The sequence below is a fragment of the Saccopteryx leptura genome, chromosome 2 (genome assembly GCF_036850995.1).
Source record: "Saccopteryx leptura isolate mSacLep1 chromosome 2, mSacLep1_pri_phased_curated, whole genome shotgun sequence".
NCBI lineage: Eukaryota > Metazoa > Chordata > Mammalia > Chiroptera > Emballonuridae > Saccopteryx > Saccopteryx leptura.
In genome coordinates, this window is record NC_089504.1 from 171,739,548 (window position 1) to 171,763,692 (window position 24,145).

General features: G+C 40.2%; 1 pseudogene; it reads right to left on the bottom strand.

The window, feature by feature from the left end:
- Positions 1-343: 343 nt before the first annotated feature.
- LOC136391693 (receptor-type tyrosine-protein phosphatase S-like) overlaps positions 344-24,145 on the bottom strand; it is a 58,318-nt pseudogene continuing 34,516 nt past the window's right edge.

Sequence of the window (24,145 nt, forward strand, 5' to 3'; positions counted from 1 at the left end):
CTGCTTAAAAATCTCTCTTGTGGGCCATGTTAATATGTTGGGAAAGCATAACTTAACCTTGACTCTGAGGTATGTCTACTGGGAAGTAACGTTGGGGAAGTGGTTCCTGACTGTGGGTATTTCTTCAGAATACGGGATTGATGACATTTTTTTTTTCTGAGTGAAAGCATCACTCAACTATCAGTGGGAAAAGTGTTAACCATAAAGTCACTTACCTCCCAGGGTAAAAATACAGATGAAAGTATGGAAAAGATCTTTAGTGTGAGTGAGGAAGTAAGAATAAATTTAACAAGCAGAAGAGTGACCTGGCTGGTGGAACAAAGGTTTATGTCTCATCATGCCCTCACTGTGACCCTGTCTTGCTCCCAGCGTTCTCAATCTGACCCAACCTCCACCTGCCAAGGCTGATCAGAGCACTGCTGCATGAGGCCTTACACCAAAAAGGCACGGGCTGCCCCTCGAGAACTAAAGCGGTATTTGCACGTGTCATCAGGCACGGCAGCCTGTTGGCGGGAAGGGGATCTCGGTACCTCCTTCCATCCATGCTTGATGGAAATATATAGGATAGGATCTTGCTCTTAGTGTGTACAGTTCACCAATCAGGATGGAGATGACACCGTTGATATCCATGGCTTTGGTGGAGCTACAGTAGATCTCCCAGAATACCTGCAGCTCATGAGTGACCAGTGAGTTCTAGACTATGCACCAGGGCTGCAGATATTTGAGGGTTCACCATGGATGTCCATGGAATGCTTTTGTGTGTGTGTGTGTGTGTGTGTGTGTGTGTGTGTGTGTGTATGCCAAACCTGCCCACACACCCACTCTTACTCTAGTGATCCGGAGGGAAGGCAACTCCACTTGCACAGACAGAAACACAAAAGTATGTATAATGAGTGTCCTGATAGCACTTCAGGTAGCTTTTTCAGTAAGCCTTATGAATCCTCGGCATACAGAGAGAAAAAAGAAAAAAAGGGGTCGACCACAGCCCTCTCTCTTGCAGCACTTGCATCTTCTTGTCCAGAGTTATGCCATTGACCCTACAATGTTGGAAGCTTGGAGTCACAAAAAAAATACAGACTTTGTGAAAGTCCTACTAGGGACAGAAAGGTGGAATGGGGCCTCGGGCAGGAAACCTGAAGAGGTGAGCAGGCAGAGGACAGCTCTGATAACATGTGGACCAAGCAACCAATATTCAGCCTCCCAGTTCCTACATCATCTCATCTCAGGTCCTTTATTTCCACTGCTGTGCAGTTACTGCCACACTGCAGAGCTTCTTACCAGGAACATCTCTGCCATCTGGAATAATACAGTCTGACCTTCCACCCTTCGGCCTCATCTGTCCTTCCAGCATAGATGCCCTGTGTTAACTTTTCAACTCCAACTCATTCACTTTTCCACTATGTCTTCCTCCCATACCAAGGTAAACTCAATGGTCTATCAGGTAACTAACATTTAAAGAGCTTCACTATGAATGGCCCCTACCAGTCCCCTTTAATTCTGTCTGGCAAAATTCCAACTCTGGTTTTTTCCCCAGAAATGTCTTCCTGTAAGTAATTGATCACCACTGGATTAAATCTCACAATCAATTCTATTGGTTACCCAGAACTACCTGGAAATCATTCATTCAACAAATAATTATCCCATGCTTCCTAACATGTGAACAAATCAAATGGAGCTTGGGTACTGTTTCCTTAGTCTGTTCTCTCTCCAAAGCTCCTCAAATCTATGTCCTACCTCACTTTCTCTCACTGAGGCCATCTCTGCTTGATCAACAGATGTGCTGGACCACTGTTCACAGAAGAGCTAGAAGCCATGACATGGGAACTTTTCAAAAAATACTTTCAAAAACTATCACATTTATCCTTTCCCTTTCCCTGCCTGTTATACCGAAAGAGATTTCGTTTCCAACCTCAAAGTAATGACACTTCCTGAAATCACCCTATTGACAGATAGCTAAATTCCCTTCTTGATGGACAGATGCACACTTGCTGGGTGCCCCCTCCTCTCCTTATCAGGTATCCAACATCTTTTACTTTTTAAAAACTTGTGCAACACAGGAATATTTAAACATGCATAGGAGCAGATAGAACCCTTGAACTTCCCATGTACTCTCACCCAACTTTCACAGTTGTCATTTGGCATATGTAATACGTGCCATTTTTACAATAAAGTGAAAAAGCCCATCCAAACACCTTGCCATTCATCTCTCAGTTTTATACTATGTGCCCATGTCCCAGCCCTCATTTTTCTTTGATTTTCATCACTAATGCACCACAGATGTAAACATTATTGAAAGGCTTTGGGAATCAGTTCTGCTCTGCCTTTTAGTTAACCCTGAGGAGTCATTTCAGTGAATTCTTCTCTCAAATCCATACAAGAAGTAATCTTACAGAGTAAGCCCAGTGCACAGTATTGCTGCTCCTTAATCACACGGTAACTATACTAACATGATAAATGTATAGAAGTAGAGAACTACAGAGTTGGCATCGCTGCATGTGTATTCAAATATTTAGAAGAAATTTTTTTCCTCTTACATGCTAAAATGACTTAAATGCACTTGCTTATCTTTTCTTTTCCAAAATGCCATTAAGAGTAAAAGATTAGATGAAAAGATAATGATCATCATTAGCATCAGAAAATATGCAAATTAAAAACACTGTGAGACAGCCACACAAAAACATGGTTAGAATAAAAACAGGTAAGTGTCGCTGAGAATATTAAGAAAAGATTCTATAAGACTTTAAAGATCTACATCATGATATACATACTCATGGTGTATTACAAAGTGACATATTATGTTTATAAAATAATATGTACACTAAAATGCATTGTCTGCACTACAATTTTAACTGAGGTATCATTCTAATCAGTTATCGATTGGCAAAAACCAGTACTCTCATTAAGGCTTGATAACTATAATTTTTCCAAGAAGCAACATACCAAGTGATATTTATTCATGCAACATTATGAATACAAAACAAGAAAGAACTGATTAACTGAAAAAAATTATCACAAGGAGATGTACCAATGATTCCTGCTAAGGTAAAATAGGCCAGAGAACCACAGTTTGCTTCTTTGTTACAAGAAGTAAAATTTGGGGATAAAAATCTTCTGGTGATTTTCCTTTTATGGAAGAAAAGGGAAATGAGTCTTTGTTTGAGGTTTTACAATTCATTTTTGAGAACAAAATATCAATTATGTATATTCACTACAAGAAGCTTATACTTACACTAAATAACACCATATTTTCAAAGTTGTTCCCACATGATCACAAATGGAAACTCATCAGCCCTGATTTTCAACTCACCTGCAATGGACTGAAATAGGTCCGTCTTGGCCAAACTGCTCTTTTGTTTTATGGACTTGACCAACGAAGTCAATAAATCCTTCTCCAGACTTTGGCACTCCTTGCTCTGGCCAGTTGGTGAACTGGAACTGTCTCACTGTTTGGGACTGACCGTCCTGCCAGGAGAAAGCCAAGGACGCCAGGAGGATTCCACCGGGGCACAGACCACACCAGCAAACATGATGGTTTTTCCAAAAAGAAAAAAAAAGTATAAAAAGTTAGCAGCATATTATACTTATTTACATGCATGTTTTATCTGCTGTGAACACTGTCTCCATTCATATATCCTTACACTGTGAATTAGTTTGCTTTTATAGTGCCCAGTCACAAACCTCATAAAGTAAAGAGCAGTGCAGTTCCTATATGAGTGCATGTTTTAGAGACCCAAAGTTTGCCTACAAAACCAAGGTGGAACCTATACACTATATTTCAAAAATTGCAGAATCCAGTAACTTCTTATTGAAAGGAGCATTCAGGCGTGTCATCTAGAACAGAGGGTTTGCTATTGATACAACTTTACATCTGCTGTGCTTGCTTATTTATAGCATTGTCAAATGACAGATATTGAAAATATCTGACACAAATTAGGTAGCTGCTGTTAATTTGGAGGCATACGATCTCTAGACATTGGCAGAACACACAACATACATCATGTGACTGACTATGCTGCTGAGTAGGCAGTGAGGCATCCCTCAAGTAGATCAAAGAGATTATGAGCAAATAAATGCTCTTATTCTTGAAAAGGACTCTTCCTGGCTGACCACAGGAATTAAGGCATCAATGGGGGTTTCGACTCAGACAAATCAAAACACAGAAAGAAAATAAGATGCAAAAGGAGACTCTTTCCTATAGTGATTAGGCAACACTGCTTTGACTCATGAAGTATAAATTGTGTTAAAAGAAAATACTAAGGCCCTTCTGATTCCTTCTGGAATCCTGCAAAATAAAACAAATTTTAAAAAGCAAAATGGCCTTCTGTTTACAGAAGCAGGAATAACAATTATGAGCATCACTTTTCTCCCCAGAATAAATAGAGATAATCCAAATTATAAACTTAGAGGGACTGGTCCCAATTGAAGAGGCCCTGCTCCCAACTTTGTATTTTGTATCACCTCTTTTCCCATTTAAATGTTTTTTCTGGATACAGGTGAGCATGTGCCCAAGATTCTGGATGAGTCTACAGAGACTCAGTCTTCCTCATTCAGTCATACTGAGGAGAGGGGCTGACTCACGTTGAGACAGGCCAGCATCAGCCAGCCTTGCAGTGTCCACTAGAACAAGGCTTATTTCTGAGTGGCACCATTTGGGGATGGATATAAAATAGGAAGATCACATCAACTTTGTGAGAACTTTGTGTGCTTTGCCCCATAACTAACTGGGATACCATGGAAGCATGATTTACTTCCCTGTTTCTGGAAAAGGTTTGAAAAGCACAGGAAGGGAAGCCAGAGGCCAGGCAATGCAGACTTGTCCTCTTCCGGACATTTAGAGGATTTCATTTCTGACCACAGTTGCAGGAGAGAAAAGGCCACCAACCTGTGACTCCATTTAGAGGTCACCTGCTTAACAATACAGTATTCTCAACTGCCAACTAGCTTTCTAAACTGAGAAGTTGAGATTAGAAACACACTAGGAGCACAAATGGCAAATGTTATGGCAGCCAGGATAATTATTCAATCATAGGAAGCCTTTAAAATGAAAACAAACACATGAACAAGTCTCTGCTTCTCTGTTCCTTTTGCATATTATGATCAGATGAAATCTGGGCACATGAGAAGTAGTAAAGAAGGTATCTCCTGCATTTACAGAGCCTGGCTTCAACTCTTTATCATTAGAAGTGGTGGGTTGAATTTGTTTAGAATGCAAGTAACATTCTCATTCACTTACCTTGCTTCAAATTCTGAAAGGGAATTATTATTACTATTATTATTATTATTTTAGCAAGGCATGCTTACTTGAGCAGCTCAAAAAAGAGACCTAGGAACTTAACTGTTGCCTTGTGTACAGTCACTTTCAGAGTAGTTAAGACTTCAGATTTTCTGGCATTAACAGGTCTGTCACCTCGGCCTACCAGCCTGCTAACCAATTTCTGGTCCACTTTAGGTCAACAGCCAGGGCTCCGGCTTTGGGGATTACTAGACAATCTCTAAACATGAGTATTGGTTAAGAAAGCAGCTTTCCAGAAAAAACAATGGATCAAGTAAATAGCTCTACACTGGAGTTGCACTTGACCCACCCACTGTGACAGCTCCAAAAACAAAGCAGAGCTTTGGACTGACCCCTCTATCCTAAGATATATTTATAGTCACGGTTTGAGAATGGCTCAAGGCAAGGATATTAAAGTTTACACACAAGAACATCTTACATCAGAGCTGAACCTTGGACTCAGCAATCTAGATAAGAAATGTAAAATGAAAATTAGCCACCAAGGGTCGTGGGTGCACAGCTCTGGTGGACAGACACATTAGCACACCAAGGAATAAACCATGCCAGCAATCAAATTAAAATGTGCAAAGCTTGTTCAATTCTTCTAAAAAATGCCATTTGCTCTGCAGTTTTAAAATCATACCAAATTAACCTCCAAGCCCACATGACCTAAAGGGCTTTACAAAACAACAACATATTTACAGCCTCAAGTAATGAGGAAGTCAAGAAAGTTTTAAAGAGAATGAGTTGAGAAGGTGATTGTAAGAACAGTCAGCCAATCAGTAAATGATTCCCAGCATACATACTCACCAAATGCAGTCCTAAAGTTGAGCTGCCAGATGTTATATTTGAAAGGAAGCCAACCTGGGTTTGTGAGAACACTTGCCAGACAGAAGAAAAGTTACTTTTATATTTAAAAAAAAAATTCCTCCCAGCTGGGTGGGTTCTTTTTGCTTTGGGAATAAAGTCACTGGCAAATGTTTCTCCCAGAAGTGCATTTTAGACTACTTGTCAGCTAATAGTTAAGAGCATAAGACTGTGCCAACTTACCCTGGCATCTGTGACCTTGAATTCTCTAAGGATATATTGTGGTATGTTGTACTCAGCCATGGGATCTACAACAAAGTACTGGAATCTTGCAGATTGTTCTGCTGGCCAGTATTGATGACATTTCTACTGAAAGGAGAGAAGGTTTATGTAAACCATACAAAAGGGAAATAAAGTTTTGTCTGTCTTCTAGTTATCTATATATATTTTTTTCATTAGTAAAATTTCAAAATGCAAGCCCATTACAACTGCATGCGAGTTATTTTTTTCTTTGAATCTGCAAGTTTCCTGAGGATAGCAAAATCCTATGGTTTGATTCTTTTCCATAATATCAAGGACAGGACATGGAATATATTAGGTGCCAATACACAATCATTGGATTAAATAGTTTGATAGGGTAACATCTTCATATCTATATGTTAACCAAACAATTCCATCTGTCCTTGGACGTAATACTGGCCATGTCAATTGTGCATTGCAGCACCTTAGTGGACTTCCACCATGGTGGATTGGAATGAAGAGAACCATCAAGTGTGAATGCGGAAAGAAACGTCCGAATTGATCTGGTCCAATCTCCCTTCTCAGCTGAGGAAACTGAAGCCCAGGCAGTTTTAATGACTTGGCTCAGTCTCACAGTGTCAATGACCAAATCAGAATAGTCAAGTCAGTTTCCTAGTTCTTTTCCCTCCACCTCAGTGGGCCCTAAAAGCTGGGTTTTAGATACATCTCTATCATTTGATTTATACTAGAAGACAGAGATAATATCTCAAGCAAATATGGCACAATGCTTCCTTGCATATATTAAATTTAAGTGGGAAGTCCTTCTGTGTCTCTAATACTATTTTATGTATATTTTCTGAATAATCATTTTTTTTCCTACAGAGACAGAGTCAGAGAGAGGGATAGACAGGGACAGACAGACAGGAATGGAGAGATGAGAAGCATTAATCATTAGTTTTTTGTTGCGCATTGCAATGCCTTAATTGTTCATTGATTGCCTGCTCATACGTGCCTTGACTGTGGGCCTTCAGCAGACTGAGTAATCCCTTGCTCGAGCCATTGACCTTGGGCTCAAGCTGGTGAGTTTTTGCTCGAACCAGATGAGCCCTGGCTCAAGTTGGCGACTTCAGGGTCTCGAACCTGGGTCTTCCGCATCCCAGTCCAACGCTATATCCACTGCGCCACCACCCGGTCAGGCAATAATCTAATAAAAGTAGATTTGAGATTACCTTTGAGTTACCTATGTAACTTTACAATACTTTATTCAATGAGAGTGGATGGTGAGCAAGTAAGAATTGGCCTCAGATATGAAAGAACGTCAAGTTCCCTCCTATAGAGAAGTAATGGCACGTTTGTTCATAAAACTTCAGCTTGTCCAGAATGAAAGGAAATAAAAATATGTTGAGAGACAGGACAGAAGTCAAACAGGGTCATTTGCTTACTTATTTGTCTCTATAATTGTGTTTCACTAAAAACAAAATTCTAGATCTTTCTTCAAAGCACACAAATGAAAGAACTCGATGTGGTTTTGTGAGTTAAAACCCACCCAGAGTAATGAATGGCCCCAATGTTTCTGGAGTACTCTGACTTCCCAATGGCACTGGCTCTTGAGTTATTAAAATTAAATCCTCATGTCTACATGAATTAATGTCTTAGGAGGAGACACTCACTCTGCCCATCTCATGCAGCTTGGTGAGCATCACAACGATGGTGGAATTGTGTTCCCACAGCATCCACCAGAAGTCCTCGGTGGTCTCTGCCAACAGCCCCGGGTAGCAATGTAGGCTTTCTGTTGTCTGAATTACAGAGAATGGAAATAGCATGTTAAAAAAAATCAGAGAACATGCAAAAGTTTGCATTTGCTATGTAAACATCAAACTTGGTAATAAAAACTAAAAATATATCATTAATGCAATGGCAGTAAATTTCTGTTTATATTCTATAATCAAATAAAGACATTTAATACATTTTGGGGACTCTGCAAAAGAAATTGATTTGTTAATATTATGATGTATGTCTATCATTTTTTAAGTTTTAGTGCAATACTAATTAGCTCAATTTCATGTGTCACACAAATCGTTTAAGATATAGTTGTGCAGTGTCATTTTAAAGAAATGACTCTTACACAATCTATTAAATTTATGAAATATGGTGCAAAACAGCTTTTTTTATTAACTCCTTCCATGTACAAATGACTTCTGAAAGAGTGCAGAAAGCCAGATTAAAAACTCCATGACTACTTCTTCTATTCAAAATTATAAAAAACAAATGCTGATCTGTGCAGAAAGAAAATGCTTTGAATTGAGATAAAATTCATTCTTGCTAAGAAAGTAGGGCACATGTAAATATCAAGGCTTTGGATTGTCAGGGGAACAAGAGTGTATACCTGTATCCATCAATAAAACTGGCATTGATGTAATCAGATTCTTCCACTCCTCGAATAGGCTGCAGGCATATGAAAGATTGGCACTGATGAATTTTGAGGTGTGAGCTTTAGAGCTGGCTAGACGCTGTCAAATAGAAAAAAGGAAAAATCCAGAAAAGATAAGTTAGCCTTTGGTTTGAATGCAAGGTACTCAAGATTTCCTCCTTAGATACAAAGCTTTTGTTTACTTTACAGCAAATGACTCTTCAAACTGTATACTGTTTTTCACTTCTACCTAATGGACTCTATATAGCCTATTGAATTTTTAAATATTATATTCTGAGAGTATGATCTCTCAGTTTAAATTAGGGTACAAAGAGCTCAAGGTATTGTTGGGAAGCACAGAATAGAAAAGAAATAGAGGAAGCAAGTGTTTATAGTCAGATACCTGAGGACAAGGTCAAATGAATCTTGTAACTTGGCAAACTTGAAAGGTTAAGAAAGTGAAGCCACTACTCAAAGATGACCCAGAATGACCTGCTCCTAAATGACCATATCATGTCCAATATCATACCTTAAATTCTAGCTCCAATTCTGTGACATTCTCTCCTGTCTCTATTTGTGTCAGCTTCTGAATGTAGGCATACAAGTTTCTCACAGGCACTTCGGTATTTCCACAAGTCACTGCTTCTAGCAGTACATCGTGGATAAAGATGTATTGGTCTTCTGTTTGAACCATGTAATTCTTCTGGGCTCTCATTAAAGTTACATGGCCATAAATATCTAGAGTTTTTTCATGCTTTATTCTCTCTAACATGCATCTATTACAATGAAACAGCCAGTCCGGCCGACTCCCGCACTACAAGAAAAACAAAGAGAAAAGTCTACATAAATACATCAGGAAACTAACATATATAATAATAAAATTATTTTCTTTATTATTAACTGGGTTTTAAAAATCATTAATTCTACTCTAATGGCTATTGTGATAATTTTGGAGCACTCTAAAGTCAAAAGTATTATCAAGTCACCATAACCAATGAGTAGGGAATAATATACCAAGTCAAACTAGTTTGGTTTCAGTGTGTAAAATATCAAATCCATAATTACTATGCTTCGTGATCACATAATACAAAGTAGACATTATTTTGAAACCATTATGAAAAAACATACATTCAGGCTGTTTATATCAGGAAATATTTGTTAAATAGTAAAGATTTAACTAGGCTATTCTATATTGTTGTAAACCATTCTCAGTCTATTTTAGTTCAATTTAGCAAAAAAAAAACTAGTAAATCACTGGACTTGAAATATTTCATATTTTAAGTCAGCAAGGAATTTCTAAAACCAACCTAGTGGGAAGTACATAATTAAAATAGTAAAGTGTTGCACGCTAAAAATAGTGCAAGGTATTTGCAATGGGAAAGAATTCTTAATAAAAAGCAATCACTATAGAGTGTGGGTGTGTTCTAGTTTTTACTCCCTTTATTTTCAGAGTTGAATATATTTTGAAATTCCAGGTGAAATTCAAGTATTCCCGATGGGAAAATAAAAGCCTCACTCTGTTGGAAAAAGCTCCGAGGCATTTTTTAAACTTCATCACTTGTGGACTTATGGGTCATTTTCCAATTGGTGGAAACTGGCTCAAAGAAGAGGAGGTAGAGAGTCTGCAAAGCGAAAAGACAAGATGTGCCATTCCAAAAAGACAGTCTAACTTACTGAACGGATCACAGGGTCAGGTTGTTGAAACACTGGGATTTACTTCAGTGTTGAAAAAAAAGATATTAACAAAAATAACACATTTGTGTTCTTAAATCTCAAGGTAAGCCTTGTTTGTCTGTTATTTTATCAACTCCTTTAGGCTATTTATGTGTCAAGTATGGTGGAATCCAAAATTCTTGGTCATGGATATTTACCTGGCTGGAAAACATGCAATCAGCAGGTATAGGTAATATATCGCCACCTTATATACCAAGCAACAGGAGGCCTCCTTCATTTGCTACATGCCACTGTCTCCTGTCATTTGTATATCTGTGTGTTCATTCATTTGTCCACCTGTCCATCTCTTCATTCAATGAATAATGAAGTACTTTGCTAAGTAACATGCAGTAACTTTGCTACAGCATTACAGATGACTTAGATTCCACCTTAAATATCTCAGAGTCTATCATGAAGATACTTTAGAGAACTATTTATAATACAAGAAAGAAAGGTTATATTAATTTTTTTTTTTTGGTGATGTGACATTTGCACCAAGACTTGAAGAAAAGAAAGGATGATGAATTTGGGGATTTTAAATGGTAGAGGTGTTTCTTAGCTTGAAGCGAGACCTAAGGTTCAAGATAGTTTTTCAGATACCAACGGCTGGGTGTCCTTGAGAAAGTTATTTAACATTTTTCCCATTTTCCTGCATTTCTTAAAACATGGTTATGATAATTAACCTAAAGGAAGAGGCAGTTGCTTGGTAGCTATAGACTTCAACCTCTGATGCTGACAACAAGGAACAGGCAATGTTAACTCTGGGGAATTATGACAATCTCTGCTGGATAATTTAAGATTAGGCTTTCAATATTTTGCTTTAATCTATCCCCTAAAGCTGTGTTCTCTTTTCTTCGTTATTTCCAATAAAAAATATCTAATGTTGGGGGGAACTTAGTGTTTTCCCATATACTGGTATGGTAAATAAAATGGTAGTAATGTGCTTTCCCACAACAGGGCTTGGTGCCTGGGAGGCATTCTGCAAATATGGCAGCTTCTTTATCCCTTCCATAACTCATAACATTTGGGAACTGCCCTGAACTTAGTGCTAATGGCAAATGGCCAAACAGGGACTCAGATGCAGGCTCTCTGAGATGCTGAACTTGAGCACATTTCACGGTACCACCACTGCTTCACATGGCTTTCTGTCATTTGGGTTAGCAGCGACTGCCACAATAGTGACTTTCTTATGGCTCACTCCTCAGTACCATTCCTTTAGTAGTGTCTATTCCTAGTGCAGTTTCCTTAAGAAGTCTTTTTTTCTTGGTTCCTATGACACTTATTGAGGGAGTATGGGAAATATCAGAGGTTATCCCTTTGGGGTTGATGGTAGGAAGGGAGAAAATTTTATAATGATCTCAAACACAAAATAACCTGAAATATGTAGCACTAAACATTAGCCAAAAAGAAATGTGACTCATGTAATGGTTCCTTGGATGTCATGACAGGATAGAAGTTCTATGAAGTTGCAATCCCGAATGAAAGATGAACCCTAACTTTCATCTTCAGAAATCTACCAACATCCCTTTAAACTGTCCATCAGAAAAAAATATTTTCCCCTTTGATCCCTGTACTGATTATTCTCTTGTCTCTCTGGATTTTTCCATCTGTATCTCTTTTCCTAATTTACAGAACTTTTCCAGCCCTCCAGCCTTTGAAGATGATATCTCCAAAGTTCTCTCTTTTCTCTCATTCCTCTTCATGGTTCAGCAAAACAACAGATTCCTAAAGAGATAGGCCCTTCTCTGAACATAGCGGAGATCTCTATTTCAAACTGCCCTTGAATTTCTCTAGAAATAAAAAGATTCCAAGATTAATCAGTAGTTTCTCTGCTTAAATCTACTCTTCTCTCATTCTTTCAGTGATATCCAGGTCTAAAATTTAAGAATCAGATAAGCCTGCTTTTGCCTTGTGCCCTGCACAGTTATAAATTATAAATTTCTATGCATTCAACCTCAACCATTTTATTCTACTATTCATCATCGGTGTATTGGAGCTGGCAAACGTCAATTGTTAAATTCTCAGAAATTCTGCTTAAGTAAATGTATTAAAAGTTAGAGTAATACTCAAAACATATTGCTGCTTAATTATTTTACATTTATGCTCTTGAGGTGAAAAGATATTATATAACAGGGTGCTACTGAGTACATTCAGTGCTGTCACATTTGAGCTTGAAATCAGCCCTGGCAGGAGTATGTACACCAAGTAAATTGGCTAATACTACTCCTCTAGGGGGAGTTCATCATTATGCTTTATCAGCACACGCTGACTGTCCCAATTCATCCATTCCCACCATCAGGGACACACAGGAAGGTGCCTGTTATTTTGTTCTTCCAGCTACATTTGTGATATGCTTTTTCATAAGGCTCTGCAGACTATCACCCCACAAATACTTACTGAGTGCCCGTGATGTGCTAAGACTTAGGGAAGTGGTAAGCAAAACAGTCACGGTCCTTTCCTCAGGAATGTTACTGTTTAGTGGGGAGATTAGATACTAAATAATCATGTAAACAAAGATATAATTGTAAATCTCAACAAGTTCTGCTGTGAGGTAGGTAAATGTGCAGGGTGTTGGTACAGCACCTTTGAAGAAATGTCATTTAAATTGATACCTGTTATGGACTGAGTTGTGCACTCTAAAAATTCACATTGAAGCCCTAACCACCAATGTGACTGTATTTAGAGGTAGGGCCTTTAGGCAGGTAATTAAGGATAAATGAAGTCATAATGGTGGGGCCCTAAGCCAGTAGGACCTTTCACAAATAGGAGGATGCACCGGAGATCTGTCTCTGCGCACATGCGCAGAGGAAAGCCCATGTGAGGACATGGCTAGCAGGTGGCCATCTTCAGCCAAGAGTGGTCTCACCAGAAACCAACCCTGATAGCACCTTCAGCCTGGACTTAAAGCCCCCTGAACTGTGAGAAAATACATCTTCATTGCCCAAGGCCCCTAGTGGGTGGTGTTTTGTTATGGCAGCCCTAGCAGACTACTTTGATAAGACAAGGATCACTTTGCTGAGTGAAAAGGGTCAGAAAGGAAGAGAGAATACCCCACAGAAAGGTCCCGGAATGAAAACAGCTTAGCATATTTGAATAACTAAAAGAAAGCCAGGGTGGTTGAAAGATAGTGAGGGAAAAGGGCATGTTCCATGTATTTATTTTCCATTTTAAGTACTGTTTATAACATTAAACAAATAACCGAATAACTGTACTGAGAACAGCTATTAAAATAAATGCATGTTTATAAATAGGCAATAAGTTTACTACAAGAATCAAGATTTCCCTTAGCTCCAGGCAAATTAAACGTATTTTAAGCTTTCCCACTTCTGGGCCTTGCGGACACAGGTCCCGCCTCCTCCTCCTCCTCATGTCTACCTGTTGGTGTCTCCCTTTCTTCCGATTTGTCTCGTCTGCCACATCAAAGGAGCAGGACTCTCCCCTCGGTGTATTTCTCCTTGGATCCACATGACAATTTATACCCTTTTATTAGCAACTGCCTCACCTTTTTCTTCCCCTGGTTATCATGTTTATACCAGTTAATATTTTCCTTGAGGGGAATGAAAAGAGCTTTCTTGTTTCTACTGCGTTAGATAATTTCTTAGGGTATTGCTATGCCAGGAAAATCTAAGGTGCTCAACCTGAGTTGCAAAATTTAAAAAATGTAAGTTTATATATTTCTTAACATATGAACGAACTCTGTAGCTCTCTCCAAAATCAATGATATATACAAAAACAGTCCCCAAAGCCTCCAGCAGAGGAGTATTTTTTGACACCTGTTTACAAAGATAAAGGGAGATCTTATAATTTTATGAGATGAAAACAAGCCATGCTTATGCTTTTCTCCAGTTGCTCAGATAAACACCAGGCATTACTTTTTTTTCTTAAGAAGCTGAACAATGAAAATTCAGAGCTTTGAAAAGAATGCCAGCCTCCTTTTGTTTGAATTTCCAAGTTCCCATAGCAGCACATATTTTATACTTCCTTCTCCAGTTTACTCTATTCTTCACCCATCGTCAGGATCTGAGTGCAGTGCACCATTCAAAATGAAGGACTGTAGTTCCAAAAGCAAATGCATTTTTCTTTGATCCTGAAAAATTCAGCTCCCTGTAGCAGCCTTAATGATGGAACCCTATTTAGTGTTGTTTGTTTTTCATCATTTCAACAGCCTTCAACCTGAAACATGATAAGAACAGCAAAACTGATAAACCACCCTTATTTTTATCTGTTTTCTGTCGGAGTACTTGCCAAGCACAGAGACATATTTTTCTAAATAACTTAAAAAACCCAAAAGAGTGCATAACCCCGTGCTTCAGGCCGAGGCCAGCACAACTCAGTACATCGGGAAGTGGACTGTACTTTTAAATCAAGCCTACCATTAGGCTGGTCCCTGTAACCCTGCAGTAAAACCACCTTTCCAAGTTTTCTTCCAATAAGGACAATAATTCAATTAAAGCAGACCAAATTATTGCCAAACTTTTACCTTAAAAACAAGCCAAAGCAATCCAAAACAAAATGGTTTCAACGAGTGATAGACTATGCAATCCATTAAACAAGTGTGTCTACTAGGAAATGGTTATTACTTCAATATTATCATTCATCCTATTACAACATTTGTTTTCAATTTCTAAAAACATGATTGAGTAGGCCCTGGCCGGTTGGCTCAGCGGTAGAGCGTCGGCCTGGCGTGCGGGGAACCTGGGTTCGATTCCCGGCCAGGGCATATAGGAGAAGCGCCCATTTGCTTCTCCACCCCCATCCTCTCCTTCCTCTCTGTCTCTCTCTTCCCCTCCCGCAGCCAAGGCTCCATTGGAGCAAAGATGGCCCGGGCGCTGGGGATGGCTCCTTGGCCTCTGCCCCAGGCGCTAGAGTGGCTCTGGTCGCAGCAGAGCGATGCCCCGGAGGGGCAGAGCATCGCCCCCTGGTGGGCAGAGCGTCGCCCCTGGTGGGTGTGCCGGGTGGATCCCGGTCGGGCGCATGCGGGAGTCTGTCTGACTGTCTCTCCCCATTTCCAGCTTCAGAAAAATACAAAAAAAACAAACAAACAAACATGATTGAGTTAGTCCCACAAGTTGAAATATGCTTACTGTCCCGTGATGCACTGCGGTAGTAATATACAAAGGGAAAACATTGAGAGGCATAAGGGGGCCATTCTGCACTAAAATCGTTCTGGGGATGTGCTTAAGAATTGGCTTTCCTGATTAATCTGGTGGAGTTTTAATGCTGACCCTTTTCGGATACTTCACTAATCTGGCAAAGAAAGATAATAGAATTAGGGGATTTTACAGTACATTTAGTTAGATGCAAAGACAGTAAAATGGACCAAAAATCATAGAGAGTATTCTGCACATATATATCAGCTCATAATTTGATTAGACATTCCAGTTCAGCCATAACAAGAATGGCATTCATGAACTGCAAGAATATTAAAAAGGAACATCTATGAAAATGGGTTGAGTTTTATGACTAGGACACGAGTAATCCGATGATTATCCTGACAAAACTATGAAGTGATCTTGATGTGGCTGCCATTTCAACTCTTTCGTTTTTGTTAAAAATTAACATTTAACTTATTATGCATCTGTACTGGTCATCTCTAGACTATTTAGGGCTCTCTACCAAAATCTATCACATAAGTATTTTAGTATTATATCTTCTGTCATTTCTTTTATCTAGAATGGTCAAAGAAATTATAGATTTCTTGGATATAAATATTTACTTGCCTAATTTACTTTTATATGTTATTGTAAAATAAAAATTTTATAAAACATCAACTAAAGTGTCTCTGAAATACCGAATTTATCCATGTTATTTACCCTGGGATATATGCTGTGTAAAATGGTTGTTTGGGAGAGCAATTTTACAATGCTTGTTAAAACTTTAAATGGATGCATTCTTTGATGCACCATCAATTCTAGAATTCTGTCACAGAGGTATGTGTACATATGTACATATGTGCAGTCTTAGAAAGGGGTTTCCATTATAGTAGCATTAGAAAGAGAAAATTAATTCACTAAAACAATTATTACGACTAAGGAAATGGATAAACTATAGTATATAAATACTGATAATACTATGTAGCAGTTAAAAGAGTAAGTAAATCCATGTATTGACAAAAAAGGTTTCCACAAGCCAACCTAAATATGCCCAGAGCAATATACACATCACAATGCCACTCATATTTCTAAAAATTCCACAGAACAAGATTATGCATTTTAATATGCACACATATTGATGTATAGAACTTGATCTGCAAAGGCACACAAATTAGAACAGCAGTTACCTCTTAGTGGAGAATGGAACTGGTGAGGTTGGGCTTTCACTTTATTTGAAGTGTTTTATTATTTTTGCAAGGATAACATAATCATGTAATAGTAGAATTAAAAAGAAATATAGAATAATGGATAAAAAGTTACTATTATTGTATAAAAACAAAGAATCAATAAACACTTGAGGCCCCAGAGAGGTAGAGACAGAAGCTGGAACTGCATTCACAAGCTCAGGAATATTGCTCAGAGATGCGAGATGGATTCTCAGCAGCCCCTTGCAGCTCAGACTTGGTCCTGCCATCTGCTGCCAGATTTTTGGGAGTGGGTTTTTGAAAACATAGAAGATATCATGTGAAGGAGAATGTTTATGAGACCACCCAGAACCTTGATCACCCTAGAAAGAAAAAGCGCACTGCACTCTTGTGTGGCATCCTCTAAGGATGCAAAGTTCACTCGTCTCTGACAGGGAAGAGGAGGCAGAGACTAAGCACAGAGGAACCAACCTGACAGGAATCCTAGTCTAGAATATTGAGGGGTCAGGAAGACCTACCCAGACCATATTTCCTTGGGACATTTTATTTTTCCACGATTGGTGTAGGGGGATTTCTTAAAAAGAATAAGCCTACAAAACAAACAAATAAAAACAACAACAACCAAAGGAGTCCACATGGGCCTAATTTGATTTTTCCCCAAGCATATTGACTCAAATACAAATGCTCCAGAGACTTTTGAATGATGTTGGCTCAGTTCTCATGTTATTTGTGTCCCAAACACATTCCTCATTATTCTTAAAATGTGATGCTCAAGCTAAACCAGGAGGCTAACATATTTATATAAAGAACACCTGAATGGGCCACAGCAGGTCTTATTTTACAGAAGGACAGAGAAGGCCATGAGGTATAGAAGAAACAGACTCAGCTGGACCTGATGATTGGTAGGTGACTTGAATCTGAATGAGGTCAAGGGAATGATGCTACAGGAGTATAAGGAATGATATCACTTTCAGAGGTTTTCTCTGTAAAAGGCCATATCAGTTTAGTCCATATCCTATAGTGTTTAGAATGAAACAAAGTTATTGGGATTTGAAAGTGCAGCCCTGATTGGTTGGCTCAGGGTAGATCCCTCACTCCATTCAGCTACCCAAAGAGAAATGAATCAAGTGGCTACTAAAACTGTCATAAAACATTGTCAAGGGTTGATTCCAAGGTAGCTGCAGACTAGGTGGACGCTACACTCACCTCCTTCCTAGTGCCAAACTGATGTACAGCTCAAGGACAGAGCAATAAACCTGAATGACCAACTGAAGGACCACTGAACAGGAGGATTATAATCAAGGATTTTCAGAAGCCGCATAGCCACAGATACTTGTAAGTGGGCACAGATGTGGAAAGGGCTGGCTCCTGCACTCTTGTGCAGCAGGTAAGAAGCCAGAGAGATTTCTCAGCTGCAAAACTCCCTCCCCCCAGGAGCGTAGGTTCTCAACCCCATGTCTGGATCTCCAACCCAGAACAATAGGGCTTGGAAGAGGAAGCTGTATAGCATCTAACAGTGAAAATCAGCAGGGACTTTGCCTGCCTGGAAGAGAAGGAGGTCTGCTGGCAACCCAGGTGCTCTCTTAAAGGGCCAACACACGGGAGCTTGTGCTCGGGCACTCACCCGGGGCTCCAGGAGAAGAAAGGCAAGTCAGCATACAGGAGTCATAAAGAGAAAATCTGGGAGGTGTGGCCCCAAGGACAGATCTGGAGGGTCAGCTACTGAGGTCCCTGTCCTGAGTCCCTATCCTACACTGCCCTCGGGTGCTATCCTCGCAGGGCTAAGTGCTCCTGTTCTTACAGCCCAGCCTGGGGAGTACACTAACCCAGACCTCCAAGCACAGGTGACACCACCCTGCCAACCTTGAGTCCTGCAGGAAGGTCTGCTGGCTGCGTCTAATGGGACCTTTGGTGTAGGCACTTTTTCTCAAGAAGCCTGAGACACAGACTCAGACAGTCACTGAACTGTGTGGCTTTGGAACAGGGGCCAGTCTTACCCTCCCCTTCCAGGCTTGGCTGGCACTGCCTCCAATGTGACAGTTTTGATTTGTCCTCGTAGGTCACAGTGACCCTGACACGATGAGTTCTGAGGAAGGGAGTGTTGCTCGGAGCTGGGACCTCTGGAGCATGTTTTCCTCAGACCGTCTTGTCTGGCATTCAGACAAACACTGGGTTGTGAGGCTGACTGTGGAGGGGAGGGGCGCAAAGTGTGTGCCACCCTCCTGCAACCTCAGCCGCCCCCCAATGGGAGAATTTTAATCTGTCCTCCCAAGTCCCTAGGGCCCCAACCTGCTGAGCTCAGCCCCACAGAGGATCAGAGCGCTGCACACAGCTGGGATCTTTGGTGTGCTACCCCCTGGGGCCTCTAGTTGGGGACTCAGGTGCTGGGTTGTGGGGCACTGAGCAGGGGGGGCACCCTTTCCCACCTTGAGAGTGCCACCAGCACCACCCCCACCAATGGGAGACCCTCTTGACCTGCCCTCCCAACCTTCTGTGGTCCCCTAACCCCTGCTGAGCTTGCTCCTAAAGAGGGCCAGATGGCTACACCAACCAGAACCTGCAGTGAGCTTCTTCTGTGTGAACTAGGATCAAAGACTCCGGCAGAGACAGAGCTGTATGGCTCTGGAATAGAGGCCACTTTCCCACACTGAGTGCCTGACCACACTGCCCCCAGCAGGCACCCACTAGCCACATACTCCCAGTCCGGTCACTCCACCCTACCAGGCTCAAACGTGTGGAAGAGACTGTGGTTGTACCCAGGCTGGGTCCACTCTAGTCTTTCTCTGGAAAAAGAACAGACAATCTCCGGGGGTGGCAGAGTAGTTAACAGGAGGAGGCAGACCTCAGGGAGCCTTGGCATGTTATTGATTTGCCCCTTGCTCAGCGCTGGAGGAAGCCAAACTTTGTGCACAGCTTGCCGCTCCCACACACACCCAGGCCCAGAAGATGCATCCACAAACACTTAGTGAGGTGGCTCCAGACAGGTAGCCCAAGGCTAGTTACAGGCAATGTCTGACAGTTACCTAGCACCAGAACTCTCCCAAATGGATCCAGAAATAACACAAACAGTAGTGAGCTTCAGACCACACTAGAGCTTGACCCAACTAGCCACACAATTGGCATACCCAAACGGGGATTTCAATAGGCACCAGACCCTGTTGGGAACACGTCTGCCTCTGGGGACAGCATCTGCACATTGATTCATACACTATGATCAAGGTCTATCCTTATAGCTGGCCAGCCTGAGAGCTACCTCCCCCCCATAAATGGGCCAACAGCATTCAAGACTCAACTACAACAGGAGGGCACACATAACCTGTGCAAGAAACATTCCTGAAGCATTTAGCTCAGGAGATCGAAAGGCTTGCACCACTGATCCCCACAAGACAGTATAAAGCTATTATAACAAGTTTGATGGTCATAGCAGAGCTGCCTAATAAGCAGAGACAAACACAAAAAAAGGCAGAGGAGACAAAGAAATAAATATGCCCTGAGAAGCCCGCTCCCCCCCCCCACAAAAAAAAAACTAAGTAAGATGGAAGTAGAGTTCACAACAGTGGTTAAGCAGATGCTCAAGGACCTTAGGGGGAAAATGGACGGTCTCCATGTAAACCTAAAGAGATAGTAAGTAATAAAAAGAACATAGAAACCATGAAAAAGAACAGAAATGAAGAATATACTAGCTAGAATCCACAGCAAATAGCAGGTTAGATGAAGCAGAAGATCAAATCAGTGATTTTAGAGAACAAGATAACAGAAAATACCCAAGCTGAGCAACAATAACAAAGTTAAAAAAAGGAAAAGTCTAAGGGACCTCTGGAACAACACCAAGCATAAAAACATCCACATCATAAGGGAAAAGAAAGTGAGCAAATGATAGAGAACCTTTTTGAAGAAATAATGGCTGAAAACTCACCTAGTCTGGGGCAGAAAAGAGATACACAAGTCCAGGAAGCACAGCGAGTCCCAAACAAGAAGAACTGATAGAGGCTCACATCAAAACACATCCTAATTAAAATGGCAAAGCTTTAAGATATAAAGAGAGAATCTTAAGAGCAGCAAGAGAAAGTTATCTACATGGGACCTCCCATAAGGTTGTCAAAGCTGATTTCTCAACAGAAACACTTCAAGCCAGAAGGGACTGACATGAAATATTCAAAGTGATAAAAAGCAAGGACCTACAATCAAGACCACTCTGTTCAGCAAGGCTGTCATTTAAAATGGTCGGTGAAATAAAAGAGCTTCACAGACCAAAAAGAAAAGAAAAAAAAAGCTAAAGGAGTTCATTACCACTAAACCAATACTACAAGAAATGATAAAAGTCCTTCTTTAAGAAGAAAGAAATAGACAAAGAGGAATATAGGTATAAAAAATAAAATTGTAATAAATAAGTACCTATAAATCTTAATGTTTTCAACAGCATGAATGGACCTGCAGATTATGCTAAGTGAAATAAGCAAGTCAGAGAAAAACAAATACCACATTATTCATTTATGTGGAATCTAATAAACAAAATAAAAAAGCAAAATAGAAATAGACTTAAAGATACATAGACCAGACCAACAGCTGTCATATGGAAGGAAGTAGGGGCTGGGTGAAAGAGGGGAAGGAATTAAAAAAAAAAAAAAAAGAATGGACATAGACAGCCAAATGGTGATCACCAGAGGGAAAGGGGCGTGGATGGAGGTGGAAGAGGGGGATAAAGGGTGGTGGAAAGAGACTTGACTTCAGGTGGTGAGTGCACAATGTAGTGTGCAGATGATGATACACAGTAGTGCACTTGAAACCTGTATGGTTTTATAAAGCAATACACCCCAAGAAATTCAATTTCAAAAATCATCATGTACCTGGCTATGTATTAATTCATTATATTGATGTCAGCTCTATTTCAGACAGATGAATGACTTTCATCAGTGCAGTATTCATAGATGATGATTAATGAAAATTAGTATTAAGTGTATTTAGAATGACATACTGGCCATATTAGAGGATGGAAGTAGAGAGAATAGGATTTGCCTCCCACACAGGGTAAGAGCAGAAGATAGAAAACATACTCACAAGACTGAAACACAAAAAAGAGAAAATTTAATATTCAATAATTCAATTCCATAAATATGAAATGAGAGATTCCTCTTCGATGCCACCAAGCATTATGTGTCCATGCAAGTGATCTGTACACAATCCCAGGCAGTGTTACCATACAGATTCCTGGGCTCTGCCCCAGACATTCCAATTCAGTAGCTCTGGCATGGAACCCAAGGTTGTACATTTCCAACAATGTATGATGCCGATACTGCTGGTTCCAAGGCTATACTCTGGCTAACAAGGATACAGAGACACTTCTTTTCTAATATTTTTATAAGTAAATGAGAGCAAAATGATGTATCAGATATACTTCTAATTATCTATGCATGTATATATGTATGTCTATATATAAATTTAAAAATATCTGGATGTGACTTAAAACTACAATGCAAAGAGGCAGACTACAAAAGCTGTTTTCAAAAATGCAAGATTTGCCTTTCCTGGCCAGTTAGCTCCAGTGGTAGAGCATCGGCCCAGCGTGTGGAGGTCCCGGGTTTGATTACTGGTCAGGGCCCACAGGAGAAGTGCCCATCTGCTTCTCCACCTTTCCCCCTCTCCTTTCTCTCTATCTCTCTCTTTCCCTCCTGCAGCTAAGGCTCCATTGGAGCAAAGATGGCTCTATGGCCTCTGCCTCAGATGCTAGAAAGGCTCAATTGCAGTGCAGCAACAGAGGGGCCGAGCATTGCCCACTGGTGGGCATGCCAGGTGGATCCCGGTCAGGCACATGCAGAAGTCTGTCTGTCTGCCTCCCCCTTGCTTCTCACTTTGGAAAAATACAAAAAAAAAAAAAAAAGTAGCTTACTATCTTGCAAGTTTTTTTCACAAGAAACAACCCCAATAAACAAATCAGATACTGTGTAATAAGACCAAAAGTATTTTCCCAAAAAAAGAAAGAAAACTACCCAAGCAATAGGACCCTGATTGGAAAGACATAATACAATACAAAGATAACAGAACTATTTTTAAGCTTCATTATATGACCAGGGGCACAGCAAAATACAGTGAAATAGGAAGATTTCATACTGATTACATGAAATCAAAATCCCTGTTCAAAGGCAGCAACCTTAAAAAAAATGTGGCCTAGTTTATACAATGAATTTCACTGTTCAGTCTGGGAATATTACAAAATACATTGCAGGTACAGCTGGGAAAACTCAAGTGATACCGTGTCCAGATCTCAGCTATTAGGTTATAAAAATATTTTCACATTTCCTACAGATGTCTAGAGCCCTTTCTTTGCTCTTAATTTTAATTCAGAACTCATTATTGACAGCTGTTTGTTCTGATAGAAAATAATTGCTCTTTTTCCAGACTCAGCTGCAGGCAGGCTGATTTCCTTACCCTTATAGAGTATACGACATACAAACACAGGCAGGGGGAAAAAATAACCAATTAACCAAATATGTGTGCCTAAAATCATTCATTGAGAGCGCTGATCAAGTAATGTATCTAACTGCAACATAGGTCAAAGGAAATAATAGTGCTTATAGCTTACAGTATTAAATATAATTATATTGAAATATTCATAAGCATTCAAATATATAATGATGAGTGGCAGCACCTGATAATTTACCCTTTTATTAACAAAACTTTCAAAAGAACTACATTTGAGTAATCAACAGGGCATTTAATCTACCAAAGGATCAACTCAAGGATTTCTATCTGACACACTCTAGACATATAATCTGAGATGCCTGCCATAACTGACTTCAGCCAGGAGGAACGTAACATAATGTGGGATCATTTTGCTGTGCAGATAATCTTTTCTCTGGAGGAGACAGTTTCTGGGGATGCACCAAGTCTTTTTCTGTGCAATCCAATCACTGTCGTGAGCAGCATTCTCTAACTTTGCTGGAAGAAGAATACACATTTGCTGAAGTCAAAGCTATTTCCTCTGGAAGATTCTCTTCAAAGGCAATGCCTCATTTTAGCAACTCCTCAAGAGATGCAGGAACAGCTTGGCAATGCTCATTCTATCAAATGCCTTGGCAGCCTCGCTCACTGAGTCTGCACCAATTCTGGGTCCCCAAGCTGCCTTCCTTAGTTGACGGGAACCCCCAAAGAGGGTTAAACCAAGGGCTGGATTCAACAGAAACCATCTAGTAGCAAATATACTGCCTTTGAGAAGAGCAATAGTTTGCTTTATTTCCTCTCTGTCTGTTCTGGAGATGGAGGGAATGTGGTGATCTGGGATGAGCAAACTGCTCCTTAGTAAGGAACCCATTCAAGGAAAATGAGCTTTTTCTTAACACCATGGACTCTCTATGGTGCTTCCCTTTCTGGGAGCACCAAATGCTTCTCTTTGCAGACTTAATCTACC